Here is a 22762-nt window from a genome sequence, read left to right as displayed (position 1 = left end):
CTGATCTTGGCCTTGGTCTTGTTGATTTCCCCACCCAAAGTTTGGGTGGTTCCTCCAACCAGGATTATACGTTTTGGAGTATAGGTCATGGTTCTGCCTAGGTGAATTCCCAATGTAGTTGGCTTGTTCCTGATTACCCTCTGCTTCTTCATTCACTCCTTCATGGGTTACTATTGAAGTGGTGATTGCTGCTACTTGATTCCTCTCCATCTTCTTGGTGAGGTCAGCTAATTGCTTGGTAATCATCTTGTTTTGAGCTAGCAGTGCATCCACATTGTTCAGCTCCATCACTCTTCTAGTATTGCCTCTTTCAGAAGCATAGAAGTAGTCATTCTCTGTTATAGTCTCAATGACATCTATGGCTTCTTCAATGGTCTTCTTCTTGTTCAGAGATCCCCCGGATGAGTGGTCTACTGCCTTCTTTGGTTCATACGAAAGGCCTTCATAGAAGATGTTCAACTGCACCCATTCATTGAACATATCTGGTGGGCATCTTCTTGTCAAGTCTTTAAACCTCTCCCATGCTTCATATAGAGTCTCACCATCCTGCTTCCTGAATGTTTGTACTTCAGCTCTCAACCTGTTGATCTGTTGAGGAGGATAGAATCTTGCCAAGAACTTGTTCACCACATCTTCCCAGGTTTCTAAACTCTCCTTTGGAAAGGATTCCAGCCATTTAGATGCTTTGTCCTTGAGTGAGAAGGGAAACAGAAGTAGTCTATAGGTGTCAGGATGAACACTATTAGACTTCACAGTATCGCATATCCACAGGAAGGTGGTTAGATGTTAATTGGGGTCTTCTTGGACACTTCCTCTGAATGAACAATTGTTCTGAACAAGGGTGATGAGCTGTGGCTTTAGTTCAAAGTTGTTGGCATGTATGGTTGGCCTTTGGATGCTACTTCCATAGTTTCCTGGGTTTGGGTTGATGTAAGAACCCAGAACTCTTCTCTCTTGTCCAGCCTGATGCGCTGGACCTTCTCTGCCATGGTTGTGAGCCTCTTCTTCATGATAGTTCTCCATATTCTCCTCTATGTCTGGTTTAAAGTACTCTTCCTCTTCCTCAGCATGAACTACTCTCTTTCCTCTTGCTTCCCTCCTTAATCTAAGGAAGGTCCTCTCAGGTTCAGAATCAAAGGAAGTTGAAGCACCGCTTCTTCTACCTGTCATACAACCAACAAAGCAAAAGCAAGAGAGATAGATGCAGACAGTAATTTCTACAGAAATGCTGTTAGTGTGAGTGATGTAATATATCAAACAGTTAGTGTGTTAGTGACTGAATTGTAAACAACTAATAAAGGGAAGAAAATAGCTAAACAGAAAGTAAATTACTCAAATGAACTTAAATCAAACAAAATAAAAACAAATGCTCAATCTAGTTATCCACCAATTTAATCATTATTGATACAAAATCAATCCCCAGCATCGGCGCCATAAACTTCATGCACGGAAACTTGTCTCTCAACAAATTTCTTTCAGCAAGTATACCGAATTGTCGTCAAGTAAAAACTCATAGTAGAGTGAGGTCGAATCCCACAGGGATTGATTGGTCAAGCAACTTTAATTGGAAGAACGTTCTAGTTGAGCTAAGCAGAAAGTGAGTTGAGAATTGCAGGAAATTAAATGGCGGGAAAGTAAATAGCAGAAAATAAATGACGGGATGTAAAGTGCAGAATCTTAAATGGGGAAGGGAAGTTTAGCATGAAAGTAAATGGCAATAAGTAAAGATAATGGGTAAGATCAGAAATGGGGAATTCATTGGGCTTAGGAGATGTTGCATTCTCCGGATCAAGTTCATTTTCATCTCTTCCTCAATCAATGCATTCATTAATCTCCTTGGCAATCTTAAGTGATTGAATTCCAATTCCTTGGTAATTCAATCTCTTAAATCAGATCAATAGCCAATTCCTTGGTCTAATTGCTCATGAGAAGAGATGAAGTTTGGTCACTGATTATACCACATGTATTTCCAAATCAAAGTATTGGGAGAATTATATGTCACCATATCCGCCCAAACCCCAATTTGGTCCAACATGAGAAAACATTTCTAGCATGATCTCTTCATCCCTTTTCCAAGGTTCAGAAGAGATCCAAGTATGAATAGCTTTTTTTCCAAGATAACTACTCAATTGGATGAAGATTGAAAGCTTTCTAGTAAAATAAAGAGAAAATAAAGAAGAAGGATTATGAAAGCTATTAATGATCCATCAAATTACAACAGAGCTCCCTAACCCAATGAAAGGGGTTTAGTTGTTCATAGCTCTGGGAATGGAAAGCAAAGATGGAGAGTACATTCTGAAAGTTAAACTAGAAGTGCAGAGAAAGTAAAATACAGAGAGTAATTCTAATAATGCCAAAAGCCCCTTTTCTAGTTCAAAGCTTTCCCTATTTATACTACTCTTCTGATCTTCTAGTTGGCTCTTCAAGTCTTGAATATAGGCCTTTGGATCTTGAGTTGAAGCAGTTATCTTCTTCAGTGGGCTCAGCTTTACTTGCAGAGAAAGTGTGAAGTAGGCAGGGACTTTAGCTTAGGGCGTTAGGGGTGTTAATGTTAAGTGAAAATGTGGGGTTGAGAACGTTAGTGACAATCACCTTTTTCACTAACGTTCCTAACCCAAAGTGGTCCACGTTAACTTCAACGTTAGTGGCACTAACGTGACCACTAACGTTGACCCTTGGCCCTTTGCAAACGTTACTGGGGTTTACTTTTTTCAATAACGTTGAGAGTACCCCTTTCTCCCTACGTTAGAGTTCACGTTAGAATAGTTAACGTGGCCTTTAACGTAGGCTTGCCAAATCTTCGAGAGCGTTAGTGACACTTACCTTTGTCACTAACGCTTCAGAACGCCCGTACTTCCCACGTTAGAGTTCACGTTAACTAAGTTAACGTGACTTCTAACGTGGTATTGATAGCCATCTCCAACGTTAGTGACAAAGGTGAGTGTCACTAACATTGGCTCATCATCCCTCTTCTCCACGTTAGCTTCCGCATTAATGTAATTAACGTGGCAACTAACGTGGCTCATAGTGGCTCAATCCAACGTTAGTGACAAAGTTAAGTGTCAATAACGTTGGTGATTCTTGCTCCCTCTACATTAAAGTCCACGTTAACTAGGTTAACGTGGCTTTTAACGTAGCCAATATGGGCTTAGTCCAATGTTAGTGACAAAGGTGAGTGTCACTAAGTTAATGTGGCTCTTAACATGGCCAATTGTCCCTTTTGGAACGTTAGTGGCACTTACTTTTACCACTAACTTTGGAGTTCTACTTCTCTTCTACGTTAGCTTCCACGTTAACATAGTTAACGTGGCAACTAACGTGGGCTATGATGGCTCACAAAGGCGTTATTGGCAATCACTTTTCTCATTAACGTTGTAAGCTAGCCTTCATTCCACGTTAGTGGTCACGTTAGTGGTCACGTTAGCTAGACTAACGTGGCTGCTAACGTGGTTCTTCCTTGCTTTCTTTATCCTAAAATCAAGCAATAAAGTGCATCAAAGCTCTGATCCAAGTTATGAGACATGCATCATTCAATTTGTCTTTTAATTCATGCATAATTCTCATGAAATCATGTAAAATTCACAATGTTTGCTTGAATAAAGATGTAAGTGATTATTTTCCCAAAACTTGCTTATTTCTTAAGAAAATGCGTGAAACTACCTTAAAACCATAAAGAAAAGGTCAGTGAAACTGGCCAAAATGCCCTGGCATCAGGAACAAACATTCATTCAAGCAAGTGAAATTCACCCAGACACTTAGACTAAAACACTTATTTAAAGAAATTAAACAAACATAATTTAGACATAAGTATACTGTTTAGCAGGGGTATCTGTAAACTTCCGATATCGGCAATTCAAAGTACAGGCAATCAAGTGACAATACAACCTTTTGGCATCTTTGTTGTTCATCACCCTTCCTAGCTTGGTTTTCTCTTTCTCCTTGAAGGATGGTGCATAGCTTTCCCGAAGGGTTGATTGTCTTCCTGCAAAACTATTGGAAGTTGCTTATTCCCCAAGCACTTGAGAAATGGTAAGTCTATATGTATACTTGTGATTTTCAAAAATTAAGTTGGTGTGTGAACACCAAACTTAATTCCTTTCTTACCTCTAAATGCAGCAAGGTGAACATACATGTGAAACTGCAAGTGCTTTTATTAAGAAGTTAAACTATGACTGAAAATCTAAAAATTTGTCAAGTAGTTTCTCTGATTGCTTGGAGCTTCTACCCATTTATGATGAAAAATGCAATGTGCTCTTTAAGGAAGCCCATGGTGAAACATCAATCTTAGAGTTGCACATTCATCTCTAAATTTCTTTGGTGTGCAACACCAAACTTAGCTCCTTGCAATGCAGAGAAGTCTTCTTGACTTTTTTATTGACTTGGTATGAAAAGAAAATTACCTTTGGTTGGGTTGCCTCCCAACAAGCGCTCTTTTAACGTCACTAGCTTGATGGTTAGCTCTCTTAGTTGAGTCTGTATTTCAGCTTAGGCCTTTCCTTCATATCGCCCATATAGTACTTGAGTCTTTGTTCATTTACAGTCAATGTTTCCTGTGATTTCTCTTCCATAATTTCTATATGTCCATAAGGAGAAACCTTGGTGACAAGAAAAGGTCCTGACCACCTTGACTTTAGCTTCCTTGGAAATAACTTTAGCTTGGAATTGTAGAGAAGCACTCTCTGTCCTTCTTCAAAGCTTCTTGGTGCCAACTTGAGGTCATGTCTTTCCTTTGCCTTTTCCTTGTAAATTTTAGCATTTACATCGGCTTGGGATCTGAATTCTTCCAATTCTTGCAGTTGCAAAAGCCTCCTTTCACCAGCAGTATTATTATCGAAGTTTAGCAGCTTGATGGCCCAGAATGCTTTGTTTTGAAGCTCCAATGGTAGATGATAAGCCTTCCCAACACCAATTGAAATGGTGACATCCCTATTGGTGTTTTGAGGGCTGTTTTATATGCCCAAAGAGCATCATCCAACTTCTTTGACCAATATTTTCTTGAAGCTTCCACTTTCTTTTCCTGGATTCTTTTTAGTTCTCTGTTGGATATATCTGTCTGTCTACTTGTTTGGGGATGGTAGGGTGTGGTAACCTTGTGCTTTACTCCATACCTCAAGAGGAGACTTTCCAATGGTCTGTTGCAGAAATGGCTTCCTCCATCACTGATAAGGGCTCTAGGTACCCCAAATCTGCTGAAATATTCTTCCTGAGGAAATTCATCACCACCTTATTATCATTTGTTGGAGTTGCAATGGCTTCTAGACATTTTGATACATATTCTACTGCCACTAAGATATATTTATTTGAGTATGAGGTTGGGAACGGTCCCATGAAATCAATCCCCTATACATCAAATAATTCAAGTTCTAAGATGAATTGTTCTGGCATTTCATTTCTTCTGGGTAGATTGATGACAAGTCATCTTATCCTAGTTTCACTAGCCTTTTTCTTTAGTTTTCAATTGAATTATGCACTTTCTTGAGCCATAAACAAGCCAATTGGGTAGATTTTTATATTTCGTTTGATTTAATCAACCATGTATGAATTAATGCAATTTCATGAGGTTTTATGCTATAATTGTCACATATTATGAAAGAATGAATATCTCATGATTTTGAGCATAGCTTTGATGTGTTTGGTTGATTAATGAAAGGTGAAGAAAGCTTGGAGAAAGGTTGAAGCAAGAAGGAATGGCTAGGAGGAAGAGAGGACAAAAAGTTTGAGCAAAAGTTTGCCTCAAACTTTAGCTCAAACTTTTGGATTAATTGAAAATGAACCAGGGAGCAAAAAGCTGGACCAAAAGTTAGCCTCAAACTTTTTGGCTAACTTTTGGGCAGAAAGCTGGAGCAAAAGTTAGCCTCAAACTTTTTGGCTAACTTTTAGGAAAAAAGTTATAGCAAAAGTTAGCCTCAAACTTTTTGGCTAACTTTTGGCATCACAAATCAACACCCTGGAGAGCAAAAGTTTGCGCCAACGTTAGCCCCTAACTTTTTGGCTAACGTTGGCGCATGAAAAACACACCCTGGAGAGCAAAGGTTTGCGCCAACGTTAGCCCCTAACTTTTTGGCTAACGTTGGCGCCATGAGTGTGCAAGGGGAGGCCAACGTTGGAGCAAAAGTTAGACCCCTAACTTTTGCCCCAACGTTGGTATCAGCAAAGAAGGGTGGCTGATGTGAAAAGTTGGAGTAAAAGTTAGCCTCAAACTTTTACTCCAACTTTTACTCAAGCTTTCATGATTCCAACCCGGTTTAATTCGGTTCTTCTCCAAACTCCAAGAGCAATCAACCAAGGCCTCTATCAACTCAATTCCATCAAGAGCAAAGGCCCAATTGAAGGCTTGAAGACCATTTGAAGAAAGTGCATAAATAGCATAGGATTTAAGTTTTTCGGGGAGCTTTTCCTGGGAGTTTTCAGAGAGAGTTTTTGGAGAGTTTTGGTGATTGAGTGAATTTTAAATTTCTAAGTCTTGGGGAAAGAGAATTGAATTCCCTTCCTCTTAGTTTTCTTGTTTTCAATTTCAATTGCAATTGTCTTGGATCTTGGGTGGAGAATTGAAGAACTTCTGTTTCAATCTCACCTTGGGATCTTGTTTAATTTTCTGCTTAATTGAATTTCAGTTTCGGTTAATTGCTTTTCATTTACTTTCTTTGCAATCTACATTTCCTTTGCAATTGTTCTTGTTGGATCTAGGTAGGCATTGAGATCTAGACTTGGTTTTCTAGTCTCTTGGGTCCTGAGATCCGGATTTCCCATTTCCTATTCCCTGTTTACTGTTTTCATGCTCATTTACAATTCTGTTTTTAAGATCCGATTCGATTCAAGACATCCTTTTCTTATCTGTGTTTGCAATTTACTTTTCCTTGTTTAATTTCTGTAAATCCAACTCCCAATTCCCTTTACAATTCAAGCCATTTACATTTCTTGCACTTTAAGATTCTGCAATTTATATTTCTTGCGTTCTAAGTTTCTGCCATTTAATTTCTTGCTCTTTAAGATTCAGCACTTTAAATTCCAGTTCTCTTTAATTTCATGCAATTCACCAATTTCCTTTACTTTCTATGCAATTTAAATTCTGCAAATCACAAATCTCTCAACCAAATCTTGATTCGCTTGACTAAATCAACCACTAAACTAAAATTGCTCAATCCTTCAATCCCTGTAGGATCGACCTTACTCCCGTGAGTTATTATTACTTGATGCGACCCGGTGCACTTGCCGGTTAGATTTGGGTGTTTTGGAGAAATTTGTTTCTCCACAGAATGATCCCATCAAGTTTTTGGCGCCGTTGCTGGGGATTGATTAGATTGACAATGATTAAGTGAGGTGGTAATCTAGATCTAGCATTTTTATTTTCTGTTTCTCTTATTTTCAATTAACCCACTAACTGTTTGAATTTTTGCTTAAGCTAACTTAAACTTCATTCTAGCAGTAGATTGAAGTGTCACTGGTTTGTGTGTTTCTTATGTTCTGCGTGTATGTCAGGTACAAGAAGAACTACACCCACCTTTCATGAACAAGACGAAAGAACTCTCAGGAGGTTAAGAAGAGCTGAAAGAGGGAAAAATATTGTTGGAGAAGAGGAATCAGAAGAAGAATTCCAGGATATGGAGGAACATTCAACCAATCCACCTGGTGGAGCTGACAACAACAATAACAACCCACCCCAGAGGAGAGTTTTGGCCTCCTATACCTTTGCAAATGCTAGACATTGTGGAAGCAGCATTCTCACCCCTAATGTCAATGCAAATAACTTTGAATTGAAGCCACAACTCATTACATTGGTCCAAAACAACTGCTCGTTTGGGGGAGGACCATTGGAGGATCCAAATCAACATCTATCTACCTTCTTAAGGATTTGTGACACTGTCAAGTCTAATGGCGTGAATCCTGAGACCTACAAGCTTCTGCTGTTCCCGTTCTCATTAAGGGACAAGGCTGCACAATGGCTTGAAACTTTTCCTCAAGGAAGCATCACTAGCTGGGATGATTTGGTGACTAAATTTCTAGCCAAATTCTATCCACCTCAAAGAGTTATCAGGCTAAAAACTGAGGTACAAACATTCACACAATTGGATGTTGAAAATCTGTATGAAGCATGGGAGAGATACAAGGCTCTGCTGAGGAAATGTCCACCAGAAATGTTCACTGAGTGGGACAAGCTACAGAACTTCTATGAAGGACTCACTCTAAAGGCTCAAGAATCACTTGACCACTCAGCTGGAGGATCATTGCAACTGATGAAAACAGCAGAAGAAGCTCAAAATCTTATTGACATGGTGGCCAACAATCCATATTTCTTTGCTCACCAAAGAAATCGCCAACCATCACAAAGGAGAGAAGTAATGGAGCTAGAAGGAGTGGACTCAATCTTGGCTCAAAACAAGATGATGCAGCAGCAAATTCAACAACAATTTGAGCAAATGGCCAAGAGGATTGATAGCCTCCAAGTTGCAGCAGTTAACACAAGCCAACCATCATCCACATGGGGGCAAAATGAAGAAACTCAAGAAGAACAACAACAAGAGCAAGTACAGTATATGCACAACCAAGGACCAAATGAAGTGTATGGTGATACATACAATCCATCCTAGAAGAACCACCCAAACCTCAGATGGGGAGATAATCACACCCAAAACCAACAACCATGGCAGAGGAACTCGAACCAAAACAACCCAAGAAGCAACCAAAACTACAACCAGCAGCAAACTAACCAGAACCCCTATAGAAAAACTCAAAACAACTACCCCAACCCCAACCAGTACCAATCCAATAACCAACCCACCAACCAAAATGCCTACCATCCACCACCCACATCTCATAACCCACCTCAAGTATCACCTGAATCTCAAAGACTCACTAACTTGGAGACCTTGATGGATAAATTGTTGAAACACCAGGAAATGACAACCAAGAATCATGAAGCCTCCATAAAGAGCCTAGAGAGGCAGATGGGGCAAATATCCAAGCAAATCTCTATTGAGAGACCTTCAAGCTCTCTGTCGAGTGGCACAATTCCAAATCCTAAGGAAGAATGCAAGGCAATACAAGTAAGGAGTGGGAAAACATTGATGTGCAATAATGACATTACAAAGAAGCAAGCATAGAGCAGCAAAAGGCCAATAGAAGATGAGGAGCAAACAGAGGCAGATGAAACCAAGGATCAAGTTGTGATGCCAAACAAGAGCACTGAGAAACTCAAAGAGAAGGATAACCAGTCACACGGTTCAAAAGAAGTAACTCAGGGATAGCAGCAAATAGGAAAGAGCGTCACACCTCCACTGCCATATCCCCAGAGGTTCAACAAAGAAACTAAGGACCAACATTTTCATAAGTTCCTTGAGACTTTCAAAAAGCTGGAAATCAATATTTCCTTGGCTGAAGCACTTGAGCAAATGCCTCTGTATGCCAAGTTTTTGAAGGAGCTTATCAACAAGAAAAGAAGTTGGGATGAGAAAGAAACTATACTGCTTACTGAGGAATGCGGAGCCTTGATTTAAAAAGGACTTCCTCCTAAGCTTGAGGACCCAGGGAGCTTTTTGCTACCTTGCACCATTGGGGAATTAACCATCACTAAAGCAATGTGCGATCTAGGAGCAAGTATCAACTTAATACCATCCTCCTTGGTAAAAAAGTTGCATATAGAAGAAGTTAAACCAGTACAGATATCTCTAGAGCTAGTAGATAAGTCAACAGTATACCCTAGGGGTATAATTGAAAACCTTCTGGTCAAGGTGGACAATTTCATATACCCTGCAGATTTTGTGGTTCTGGATTCAGATGGGGATGATGGTGATTCTATTATACTGGGAAGGCCATTCTTGGCCACTGCTAGAGCTATCATAGACATAGAGCAAGGAGAACTAACTCTCAGGATGCATGATAAGAGTGTCACTTTGAAAGTATTACCAGAAGCCCAGTTTAGTAATAGGAGGAGGGACTCTATGGAAATTGACAAGGTGATTCACAACAATATCCCAAGGCAGAAGATTGTGCAGAAAGATAAAAAAATCCAAGAGGATATTGGAGTATTAGCCACTGAAGAGAGAAATCCCCAAGGTAAGTCTACAGCCATAAAAGAAAGATCAACAAAAAAAGGGATGAAACGCAGAAACAAAACAAAAAGGGGTTAGAAGAACAGGAAGATTCCAACAGAGGGGCTTTCCAAAGGTGACAAAGTGCAATTGATATATCAACAACTGGGAGCAAGCCGACAGACTGATGACTATTACAATGTTAGCAACATACTCTCGTTGGAACATGCTGAAATTGAACACCAGAGAACAAAGAGGAGGATCACAGTCAGGGGAGACAAGTTAAGGCACTACAATCCTCAACCACCATAAAAGAAAGCCCCAATGTCAAGCTAGTGACAATAAAAGAGCGCTTGTTGGGAGGCAACCCAACCTGATGTAGTTTTCTTTTCATAGCTTTCTCAATAAAAATGTTGAATAATTGACATGTATTGCAAGGAGCTAAGTTTGGTGTTGCACACCAAAAACAACTTAAGGGAGAATGGAGGATTCTAAGTTTGGTGTTCCACCAAAACCTCATTCAAAAGCACATTCTAACTTCCTGCACATTGTTAGTTCCAAGCAATCGAACAGATTATTTAACCACTTAACTGCTTTTTAGTCTTAACTTCATAACCTTTAGCAAGGACACAAGATTTTACCTAGAGTTAACCTGCTGTATCCAGAGAAGTGGCAAGAACTCAAGTTTGGTGTTCCCACACCAAATTAAATCCACAAGCCACACTCAATTCATGCATACTAACTGGTCATCTAAGGGCTTGAGAAGCAAGCAACTTTTGAGAATTATGCAGGGAATTTACCACCATTTGAAGACACTATGCATCATAACTCAAAAGGGCACAACAGAAGGAAGGACAAAGGAATTGCAAACCAATAGGTTGTATTTATACTTAACTTTTACTGTTGAAAAATGTTTTGACTTGTGTTTTGATAGAGTGTTCATCTAATACAAGTAGAATTTCTCTTAGAATAAGTAGGCTAGTCTATGTGTGTGCTTGTGTGTTTACTTTCACTGAACAAAACGCATGCTTTGTCCCCTGCATTTTCAATTCAATAAAAGAAATGTTTGAGTGTGAAGTGAGATAGTTCTCTGTTAGATAGAAGTACAATAAAAGTAAGTGGTGGTATGTATGTGGGATTGTATGATAGCTCACTTTTAGTGAATAAGAGAACTAGGATGTCTCCTTCTAAGTAGAAAGTGGCCTACTATCTATGAATCTCAATCAAATAAAAATCCTTGGTTAGAAAGAAAAACAAAAAGAAAGAAAAAAAGGGGAGAAAAAGAAATAGCCAAAGAGTGGCAGAACAAAAGAAAACAAAAAGAAACAAAGCTGGACACCAATAGCTTGAACCTTAGAATATATGCCTGTGGTGTCTTTGTATTAGGATCTGCTTGGACTACTAAGTTCTTTGGAGTCCATCAACACTCGGTGAGTTGGGTTAACTAACCCGGGATCATCAGCTGAAAGTCCACTATCAAGAGCAACCTAACTACAAGGCATTTAGTAGCCCAAAGAGGTGCTGGGCATCAATGTTCTAAGAAGAAATGTGAGCCAAGTGTCTATAGTGAATAATGTGTCAAGTATAAAGAAAAGGAAATGAACTTGCTACACATGACACTCAAATAAAGCTTATGAGCAAGATAATAGCCAAGGATAAAGGAATAATGAGAAGTCATAGCAGTATGTTACTTGAAGCTTGAAGGAGGCTTTCTAGGCTTAAGAATCAATAAGAGGTGAGTGTGTACATATCCACATAAAACCCCATGAACTACCAATAACACTCTACTAGCATGAACATCCTCTTCCATTTCATTCTTTCTTCTCAATAAATCATTTCTTGCTTGGGGACAAGCAAGCTTTAAGTTTGGTGTTGTGATGACAAGTCATCTTAGCCTAGTTTCACTAGCCTTTTTCTTTAGTTTTCAATTGAATTATGCACTTTCTTGAGCCATAAGCAAGCCAATTGGGTAGATTTTCATGTTTCCTTTGATTTAATCAACCATGTATGAATTAATGCAATTTCATGAGGTTTTATGCTATAATTGTCACATATTATGAAAGAATGAATATCTCATGATTTTGAGCATAGCTTTGATGTGTTTGGTTGATTAATGATAGGTGAAGAAAGCTTGGAGAAAGGTTGAAGCAAGAAGGAATGGCTAGGAGGAAGAGAGGACAAAAAGTTTGAGCAAAAGTTTGCCTCAAACTTTAGCTCAAACTTTTGGATTAATTGAAAATGAACCAGGGAGCAAAAAGCTGGACCAAAAGTTAGCTTCAAACTTTTTGGCTAACTTTTGGGCAGAAAGCTGGAGCAAAAGTTAGCCTCAAACTTTTTGGCTAACTTTTAGGCAAAAAGCTGGAGCAAAAGTTAGCCTCAAACTTTTTGGCTAACTTTTGGCATCACAAATCAACACCCTAGAGAGCAAAAGTTTGCGCCAACGTTAGCCCCTAACTTTTTGGCTAACGTTGGCGCATGAAAAACACACCCTGGAGAGCAAAAGTTTGCGCCAACGTTAGCCCCTAACTTTTTGGCTAACGTTGGCGCCATGAGTGTGCAAGGGGAGGCCAACGTTGGAGCAAAAGTTAGACCCCTAACTTTTGCCCCAACATTGGTATCAGCAAAGAAGGGTGGCTGATGTGAAAAGTTGGAGTAAAAGTTAGCCTCAAACTTTTACTCCAACTTTTACTCAAGCTTTCATGATTCCAACCCGGTTCAATTCGGTTCTTCTCCAAACTCCAAGAGCAATCAAGAGCAAAGGCCCAATTGAAGGCTTGAAGACCATTTGAAGAAAGTGTATAAATAGCATAGGATTTAAGTTTTTTGGGGAGCTTTTCCTGGGAGTTTTCAGAGAGAGTTTTCGGAGAGTTTTGGTGATTGAGTGAATTTTAAATTTCTAAGTCTTGGGGAAGGAGAATTGAATTCCCTTCCTCTTAGTTTTCTTGCTTTCAATTTCAATTGCAATTGTCTTGGATCTTGGGTGGAGAATTGAAGAACTTCTGTTTCAATCTCACCTTGGGATCTTATTTAATTTTCTGCTTAATTGAATTTCAGTTTCGGTTAATTGCTTTTCATCTACTTTCTTTGCAATCTACATTTCCTTTGCAATTGTTCTTGTTGGTTCTAGGAAGGCATTGAGATCTAGACTTGGTTTTCTAGTCTCTTGGGTCCTGAGATCCGGATTTCCCATTTCCCATTCCCTGTTTACTATTTTCATGCTCATTTACAATTCTGTTTTTGAGATCCGGTTCGATTCAAGACATCCTTTACTTCTCTGTTTGTTGCAATTTACTTTTCCTTGTTTAATTTCTACAAATCCAACTCCCAATTCCCTTTACAATTCAAGCCATTTACATTTCTTGCACTTTAAGATTCTGCAATTTACATTTCTTGTGTTCTAAGTTTCTGCCATTTAATTTCTTGCTCTTTAAGATTCAGCACTTTAAATTCCAGTTCTCTTTAATTTCATGCAATTCACCCATTTCCTTTACTTTCTATGCAATTTAAATTCTGAAAATCATAAATCTCTCAACCAAATCTTGATTCCCTTGACTAAATCAACCACTAAACTAAAATTGCTCAATCCTTCAATCCCTGTGGGATCGACCTCACTCCCCTGAGTTATTATTACTTGATGCGACCCGGTGCACTTGCCGGTTAGATTTGGGTGTTTTGGAGAAATTTGTTTCTCCACAGAAAGATCCCATCATAGATTCCCTGCTCTCTGGCATTCATTCCAGTGCTACACCATTTCTTTTTCATCCTTGAAAATTGTGGGCCAAAAGAATCCACATTGCAGTACTTTGGCTGCAGTTTTTTCTCCAAAATGTCCCCCTTAGCAAGAACCATGACAATTCCATAAGACTTCTGGTGCACGAAATTGTGATTACACTTTTCACAACTCCACACAACTAACCAGCAAGTGCACTGGGTCGTCCAAGTAATACCTTACGTGAGTAAAGGTCGATCCCACGGAGATTGTCGGCTTGAAGCAAGCTATGGTTATTTTGTAAATCTTAGTCAGGAGATTAATGATAAGAGTGATTGTATTTATGAAAAATAAATAACATGAAATAAATAGTACTTGTGATTCAGTATTGAGAAACAGGATGAGGTTCCGGAGATGCTCTGTCATTTGAATCCCTGCTTTCCTACTGTCTTATTCTCCAAACACGTATGGCTTCCTTCAATGGCAAGATGTATGATCCTCTCGGATGAAAAATACCAGGCACGGTCTCTGCACGGCTAATCAACTGTCAGATTTTTCGTCTCAGATGAAAAATGCCATGTACAGCTCCCGCACGACTAATCATCTGTCGGTCCCCACTAGCGTCGGAATAGGACCCTTGTCCTTTTGCACGCTGTCATTGCGCCCAACATTTGCAAGTTTGAAGCTCGTCACAGTCATCCCTTCCCAGATCCTACTCAGAATACCACAAACAAGGTTTAGACTTTCTGGATCCCAGGAATACTACCAATTGGTTCTAGCCTCTACCACAAAGGTTCTGATCTCACGGACTCGGTCCGTGGATCAAAGACCCAAGCGTTGAGCTCAAGCTGTCGGCCAATGACTACGTTGAGCTCAGATAGAACGGAAGTGGTTGTCAGGTACGTGTTCATAGAATTGAGAATAACGATGAGTGTCACGAATCATATCATTCTCTAGATTGAAGTACGAGTGAGTATCTTAGAATAGAATCAAGCGTGATTGAATAGAAAACAGTAGTAATTGCATTAATCCATTAAAACACAGCAGAGGTCCTCACCCCCACCTATGGGGTTTAGAGGCTCATGTCGTAGAAGATACAATATGAAGTGTAAAAAATGTCATAAGGTTAAGAATGAATCTCTAAAAGTAGTTTTTATACTAAGCTAGTAACTTAGGTTTACAGAAAATGAGTAACTAAGTGCAGATAGTGCAGAAATCCACTTCTGGGACCCACTTGGTGCGTGCCTAGGCTGAGCTTTCAAGCTTTCACGTGCATATGGCCGAAGTTGGAGTTAAACGCCACCCTAGGTGCCAAAATGGGCATTTAACGCCAAGAATTATGCCAGATCTGGCGTTTTACGCCAGAAAATTTTTGGCTGGCTTTTAACGCTAGTTTGGGCCACCAATCTCGAGCAAAGTATAAACTATTATATATTTATGGAAATCCCAAGATGTCTACTTTCCAACGCAAATGAGATCGCGCCAATTGGGCTTCTGTAGCTCTAGAAAACCCACTTCGAGTGTAGAAGGGTCAGAATCCAATAGCATCTGCAGTCCTTTCTCAGCCTCTGAATCAGATTTTTACTCAGGTCCCTCAATTTCAGCTAGAAAATACCTGAAATTACAAAAAAATACACAAACTCATAGTAAAATCCAGAAATGTGATTTTTGCATAAAAACTAGTAGAAATATAATAAAAAGTAATTAAACCATACTAAAAACTATGTAAAAACAATGCCAAAAAGGGTATAAATTATCCGCTCATCACAACACCAAACTTAAATTGCTGCTTGTCCACAAGCAGCTAAAAACAAAATAGGATAAAAATAAGAGAATATACAATAAATTTCAAAAATATCAATGAAGATTAGTTTCAACAAGATGAGCGGGACTAGTAGCTTTTTGCTTCTGAACAGTTTTGGCATCTCACTTTATCCTTTGAAGTTCAGAATGATTGGCCTCCATAGGAACTCAGAATTCAGATAGTGTTATTGATTCTCCTAGTTCAGTATGTTGATTCTTGAACAAAGCTACTTTATAAGTCTTGGCCGTGACCCTAAGCATTTTGTTTTCTGGTATTACCACCGGATATATAAATGCCACAGACACATAACTGGGTGAACCTTTTCAGATTGTGACTCAGCTTTGCTAGAGTCCCCAGTTAGACGTGCCCAGAGCTCTTAAGCACACTCTTTTTGCTTTGGACCACAACTTTAACCGCTCAGTCTCAAGCTTTTCACTTGACACCTTGATAAACCACTATTTTATGGTTTATCTTGTGTTTAATTGAATGGTTTCATCAAGTCTTCACCCACTTATTCATACTAATTGCATGATTTTACATTTCCCTTCCTAGTTTTGTTCTATGGTTGAAAACTTGCTTCCTAGAGATCTTTAATTTGTGTATTTTAATTCTCCTTTATACCATTCGATACCGTGATCCATGTGTTAAGTGTTTCAGGCTTTACAGTGCAGGAATGGCTTAGAAAATGGAAAGAAAGCTCGCAAAAATGGAAGGAACACAAGAAACTAAGGAGATGACCAGCGAGCATCGACGTGCACACAGGCTCACGCGTGCGCGCGACATGGAGAAAATTGCAGCAACGCGTGCGTGTGCCTGACGCATATGCACGGATTGGAGTCTGCACAAAAGACGTGCATGCGTGGACGATGCGTACGCGTGACAAGGAATGTCGCTGAATGACGCGCACGTGTGACTGACACGTACGAGTGACCTGCGCGATCTACAGAAATAACAGAAAATGCTGGGGGCGATTTCGGGCCACGTTTTGACCCAGTTTTCGGCCTAGAAACACAGAATAAAGCCAGGGAACATGCAGAGACTCAACACACACTCACACATTCTCATTAGAATAGTTTTTAGGTTTTAGATCTGAATCTAGAGAGAAATTACTCTTCCTCTATGTTTTCTTTACATTCATAGTTTGTTTTCTTACTTACTCTTTTATTTATTTATTCCATATTCTTAATTCTTGTTTAGAGTGGTAATTGGATTATTTTCATGGATTGTTAATGCAAAGGATTACCTTTACTTTTAATTAATTTTGAATCCCTATTTTATTTAAATTATCATGTCTTCTTCTTATATTTCTATGAGCGTTATATTCATGTCAATGGAGTAGATTCCATACCTGACATGGGGGTTGATTAAAAGGAGACACTTGAGTTGGAAGGCTTAAGTGATGGTTAACTGGAAGTTGCTGGCTAGTTTTGTATTTACTAACGCTAGACCTTCCCAAGGGAGAGGACTAGGATTTACGAATAAGAGTTAGCTCAATCACTTGACTTTCCTTTAATCATTGCATAATATAAATTCCAATTAATCATTCCCCCAGTCAAGGCTTTTTATTTTGAATAATATAAATTCCTTTTAATTTTCATTGCACTAAATTACAATTGTTTAATCTCTGTTATTCAACTCTCAAAATTCTTGGAAACTCCTGATTAATAAATTAGTATCCTTTCCAGCAACTCGTTAGAAGACGACCTGGGACTCATACTCCCAGTATATTTATTCTAATTTTTATGACACCTTTCTAAATTGATGAGGCAGATTTTAGCTGGTTAAGAGCTATACTTGCAACGCTATTCTTATATTACAATCTCTTAATTGGCCTAATATCTGCCACGCACCAATTTTTGGCGCTGTTGCCAGGGAGTTGCAATTGTGTACTAAATTATTAATTAGTGTACAAATTTTATTTTTATTTTGTATATTTTATTTTATTTTGTTACCATGAGCTATATGTTTCTCTCATTGAATGACGCGTTCACTGCCTGATCCGAGCTTAGCCGCATTTGATCCTGAAATTGAAAGAACTATTTCACGTATTAGGCGAGCTCGACGTCGGTTAGCCTCTGAGGGTGGTGAAGTGATTGTTATCAACTTACCATTCTCATCTGAGGGCGAATCTGAACCGCCATCCGAGAGCGAAACAAGCTCCTTTACTACTGATTCAGTTGATTCACGTGCAGATAGAATGGCAGCACCTAGGAGGATTACTCTCCAGGAAGCTAGAGCCCCAGATTTTACCTGCTCAGGAGCCCATCAAGCACCTCAGGGATTCTCAGACAGCCTATTCTACTGTTAGGCGTCAGGGTGCAAATGAAACTTCTATTCTATTAACCGCCTTCCCATTTTCTCTTGGGGGAAAGGCGAGGGAGTGGTACTACTCCCAACCTGAAGCGACTGTTACTAACTGGGATACGCTCAGGAGAGAATTTCTGGAAAAATACTTTCCAGCTGAAGTTACAGATAGATTGAGAAAATAGATCTCCTGCATTGTTCAAGGTGAATCAGAAACTCTCTATGAGTACTGGGAGCGCTTTAGAACCTTCTAGACGCATGCCCCCATCACATGATTGACAGGCTAGTATTGATCAGCTATTTCACTCAAGGCATGAAGCCTCGGGATAAAACTACACTAGAAGGTGCTAGTAATGGTTCTCTGAAGAAGTAGAAGACTGCAAATGAAGCATGGCAACTGATAAGCGATTTAGCTGAGTCTACCAGAAATCATAGGCACAAGAGCAGCCACTCAAAAGCTGTTGCAGAAGTTTTTTCTAGCACTGAGACTACTACTCTTACACAGAGTATACGTGAAATGACCAACCTACTGAAGCAATTGCAGTTGAATCAATAACAACAAGCTCAACCTTTCTCACCACAACAAAGCCAACAGTTAGTTCCCCAAAGAGTATGCGAAATATGTGCTGATTACAGTCATTATACAGATGAATATTCACAGCTCCAACAAGAAGACAATATTGTGGCAGCTACTCATAACTTCTATGACCACCCGAATCAAGGATACAGTCAACAACGCGGCAACTACAACCAAGGTAGAAACTATAACCAAGGATGGCAGGACAACTCCAACCAAGGTTAGAAGGATAATTCCAACCATGGCTGGAGGGACAACTATAACAGAGGAGGTAGAGACAACAATGGAAACCAGAGGTGGAATAACAACAACAGACAGCAGAATCAGAACCAACCTTACAGAGCTCCTCACTTAAGGCAATCACAAGGACCACAGCACAACCAACAACAGGTTCCTCAAATCACTTATCCTACTTCCTCATCAAATGATGAGATGCTTCGTTCTCTTGCACAAGGACAACAAGACATGCAAACTACACTGAACTCTACTCTAAATGGTCTGAATCCCAGTTTACAAGCTCTTACCGCCCGAATAGATTCATTACCTACTTCCACTAACCAACCTTTAAGCTCTAGTGGAATTCCTTTTCAACCCTTACCTAACCCCAATGGTGGGATCAATGCCATCACTTTGAGGTCCGGAACCACACTACAAGAGAGGAACCAAGAGGAGCCAAGCCCACAGGTACACGCCCCAGCATAGGATGTGATAGAAGTGGAAGATGCTGAAGAGGAAAAGGAAGTACAAGACATTGTTGAAGAAGAAGTAGCTCAACAAAGGAATGGACCACCAAAGGATGCAGAAGCTGCAAGTGGCGCCATCCCTATTCTGTTTCCACACCTTGCAAGGAAGCCCAGAAAGCAGATAGAACTTGATCCCAAAATGGTAGAAATTTTCAAAAAGGTTGAGGTAACTGTTCCCCTTATTGATGTTATTCAGCAAGTACCTAAATATGTAAAGTTTCTGAAAAATTTATGCATACATAAAGATAAAATTAATGAATTAGAAACTATTTCTTTAGGTAGTTCCATATCTGCTTTAATGGGAGGTATACCTGAAAAATTTAGTGATCCAGGTCCATGCATGGTTAACTGTACCATTGGAGGTGTAATATTTTTTGATTGCATGTGTGACTTAGGAGCGTGTGTTAGTATAATGCCATTGTCTATATATGATACTTTAAGGCTCCCTCCCTTAAAAAGTTCGGCAGCTTGTTTTGTGTTAGCAGATAAAAGCATTATTACATTAGTTGGAATTGCTGAAGATGTATTAGTGAGCATTAAGGGGCTCATATTTCCCATTGACTTCTATATCCTGGAAATTCCCCCTAATGACTCAGGAAGACCATCATCAATCCTGCTTGGAAGACCATTCCTGAAGACTTCGAAGTTCAAGCTGAATGCATTCTCAGGAACTTACTCCTTTGAGATAAATGGCAGAACAGTGAGTTTCAGTTTAAATGAAGCTATGAAGCACCCTCCGGAAGATCATTATATCTTCTAGTGTGACATCATTGATGAAACTATAGCTGAAGTTCACCAAGAAGAAATAGAAGAGAAGCACATGGAGCAAAGTCCAAGTGTGGGGACATCCTCTGAACATAATGAAGACACCTTACCGTTATCACTAGCCCCAGATGATCCAGAGCCTAGCCATGAGTAGAAATTGGAATTGAATCCCCTTCCTCCACACCTCAAGTATGCTTACCTTGATGATAATCAGAAGTTCCCAGTTATCATTGCAACTGCTCAGTGTGCGGAGAAAACATAAGAAAGCAATTGGGTGGAGCTTGGCGGATATAGTAGGCATCAGCCCTCAAGTTTATGAGCACAGAATGTATTTAGAAGAGGAATCCAAGCCTGTCCATCAACCCCAAAGAAGATTAAATCCCACCATCGTAGAAGTTGTCAAGAAAGAAGTAACCAGGCTACTTGAAGCAGATATCATTTACCCCATCTTAGACAGTGAATGGGTCAGTGCAGTACAAGTGGTGCCCAAAAAGTCTGGAGTCACAACAGTGAAGAATGAGCATGGAGAGCTCCTGACAACTAGAGTGCAGAATTCATGGAGGGTTTGCATTGACTATAGGCGTCTCATGTAACAACCCTGTTTTTTGAGTACGTGAGATCTTTTCTGAAGGCATGGATTTTTCTGGAAGATCAGTAAAGGAAACACCTCTTTTATATCATCAAGTATCTCAATCCGCATTATCATTATGTCATCCTTAAGCTAGAACATTTTTTTAGGCAAGCTCGATAACACGGTCATGAAAAACCTAGTTTTTGAACCGTATCGGTTAGGAGTTTTGATTCGGTTTTTCATAAATAGTCTCAGTTTGACGAACCGGACTCGATTCATGATAGAAGAGAGATAATAGTATAATATTAGTATTATATTAGTATTAGAAGATGATTGAATGATATTATAAGGTTACCTGGTCTGTTTTAGTTAAAAACAGGAAATCAATTTAACCAGGTTTATGGTTTACTAGTGCAGCATAGCACCAACACTCTCTGATGACTTTAGCAATGATAAGGCCTCATTATACATGTTTTATTCTCATAATAAATATGTTACCAGAGTCATTTATGCTAGTAGCTCAGAAAATAATTTTTAAAGATGTTTTCACAAGTGTTCTGATACATCTAGTTTTAGTAGTTATACACCTGGGATATTTTAATCTTATTTTAACCCACCTCCAAGCCAACCAATCACAACTCACCCTACACCCCTAAGACACTCCAAGGCTGGTCATTTACTCCCTTTGGATGAAAATGAGAAGAGAGAAAAGAGAGAAACTTTCATGAACACTTAATCTTCAAAGCTTGATTTCTTCTGAACTAAAACTCAAATCAAAACTCTAATTTCACCAAAATGATCCTCTCTTCTTCCTCTACATAACCATGTAACTTATCAAGGCTGGAAATAAGGTGAGATGGCTGTTCCTTTCCCTTTTCAATTCGGTTTTCAAGGAAACATGCTTAAACATGTGTTTTCTTGATGTTTTTCCTTAGGAATCATGCTTAACTTGACTTGAGGGCCAAAAAAGGTGAATTTACAGCAAGTCTAAGGTTAGAAATCACCTTCTAACGTGCTAAGGGAGATTTGGTTAGTTGAGGGGATTTAAAGTTGTTCTTGATGTGATTTAGGAGGAAAAAGTGCTAAAGGACCACCTGAAAGTCTAACTGAATTAGGAGCAGCAAAACTAGGTAGGGTTTGATGAATTTAATCTTGATTGATTGTTTTTGAGTTGTGTGATTATGATATAGTTTGGCTGTGCTTGAAATTGATTGTTTGTGTGAGTAATTCTTGTTGAAATTTTGGTGAAAATTTGATGAAATTTGATGATATTTAAGCTATGAATGTTGTTTTTGAGGGCTGCTGGAAAAATGAACTCTAGAGCTTATATTAGGGTTCAATTTGTGTTAAAATCACGTAGAAAAGATGGGGTTTTAGTGGCTGGGAATTTATTTTGAATTTTGGTAAAAATCGGTTGCTGAAAAGACTGAAAAACGGGTAAAAACAGAGAAAGAATCTGAAGAATATACGAAGAACATGAAGAACACTTTGAGTACGGTGAAGAATATTGAAGAACACCTTTTAGATCTTAGAAAGGGCAAGGAAGTAAATATTTTGGTGTTTGAGGGGTTATTTTGTGATTTCTGAAAGTTAGGGTGGTTAAAGTAGAAATATTAAAAGTTACGGGTGGTAAAAAGTGAATTTTAAAGTTAAAAGTAAAAGTAAAGTTAATTTTCGAAAATATATTAATAAAATAATAAATAATAATAAAATATTAAATAATAAAATTTAATTAAAAATAATATTTTAATAAAAATAATAAAATAATGCGAAAAAGGCAGTTTTCTGTAAAAGCTTTAGAAAGATAACTTTAAGTGCAGAATCTCATAATTACCTTCATAAAACACTTAGGGAGTAGTAATAACATGTTAGTGAGGCAAAGATAAAGAAAAGATAAAAATTTAAAGAAAAGATAAAAACCAAAGAAAAAGTCTGTAAAGTTTTAATGACAGAAAAACAGACATAGACTAGTGAACGAACTAGGGCAACATAGTTAGTCCTTGAGTTGCGACTAAGGTTAGGTATTATATGAAAAGTTAAAATGTCTCAGTATAGACTTAATGAACCTATACTTGGCACAGGCTAACTATTCATACCGAAATTTACATAAGCTTTAAATACATACGTTAAGCAGAGTAATCAGAGCAGAATAAAGTAACACAGAGAACAGAGTAACCAGAATAAAGTAAAGAGATAAAGAAAAGAAAAAGTAATAGGGATATAGAGAAAAGAGTAATGAGAGCAGAGGAAACAGATACAGA

At 38.8% G+C, this 22762-nt stretch overlaps 1 non-coding gene across 1 annotated transcript; it reads left to right on the top strand.

The window, feature by feature from the left end:
- Positions 1–475: 475 nt before the first annotated feature.
- Positions 476–582, top strand: LOC148564208 (small nucleolar RNA R71). Its single transcript, XR_015885124.1, has one exon. It is a non-coding gene; the product is annotated as a small nucleolar RNA R71 (small nucleolar RNA).
- Positions 583–22762: the final 22180 nt, after the last annotated feature.

This window comes from Arachis ipaensis, chromosome B5 (genome assembly GCF_059453495.1).
Source record: "Arachis ipaensis isolate K30076 ecotype BB chromosome B5, ASM5945349v1, whole genome shotgun sequence".
In the NCBI taxonomy this organism is placed as follows: Eukaryota; Viridiplantae; Streptophyta; class Magnoliopsida; order Fabales; family Fabaceae; genus Arachis; species Arachis ipaensis.
This window is presented reverse-complemented; position numbering and strand designations above follow the sequence as displayed.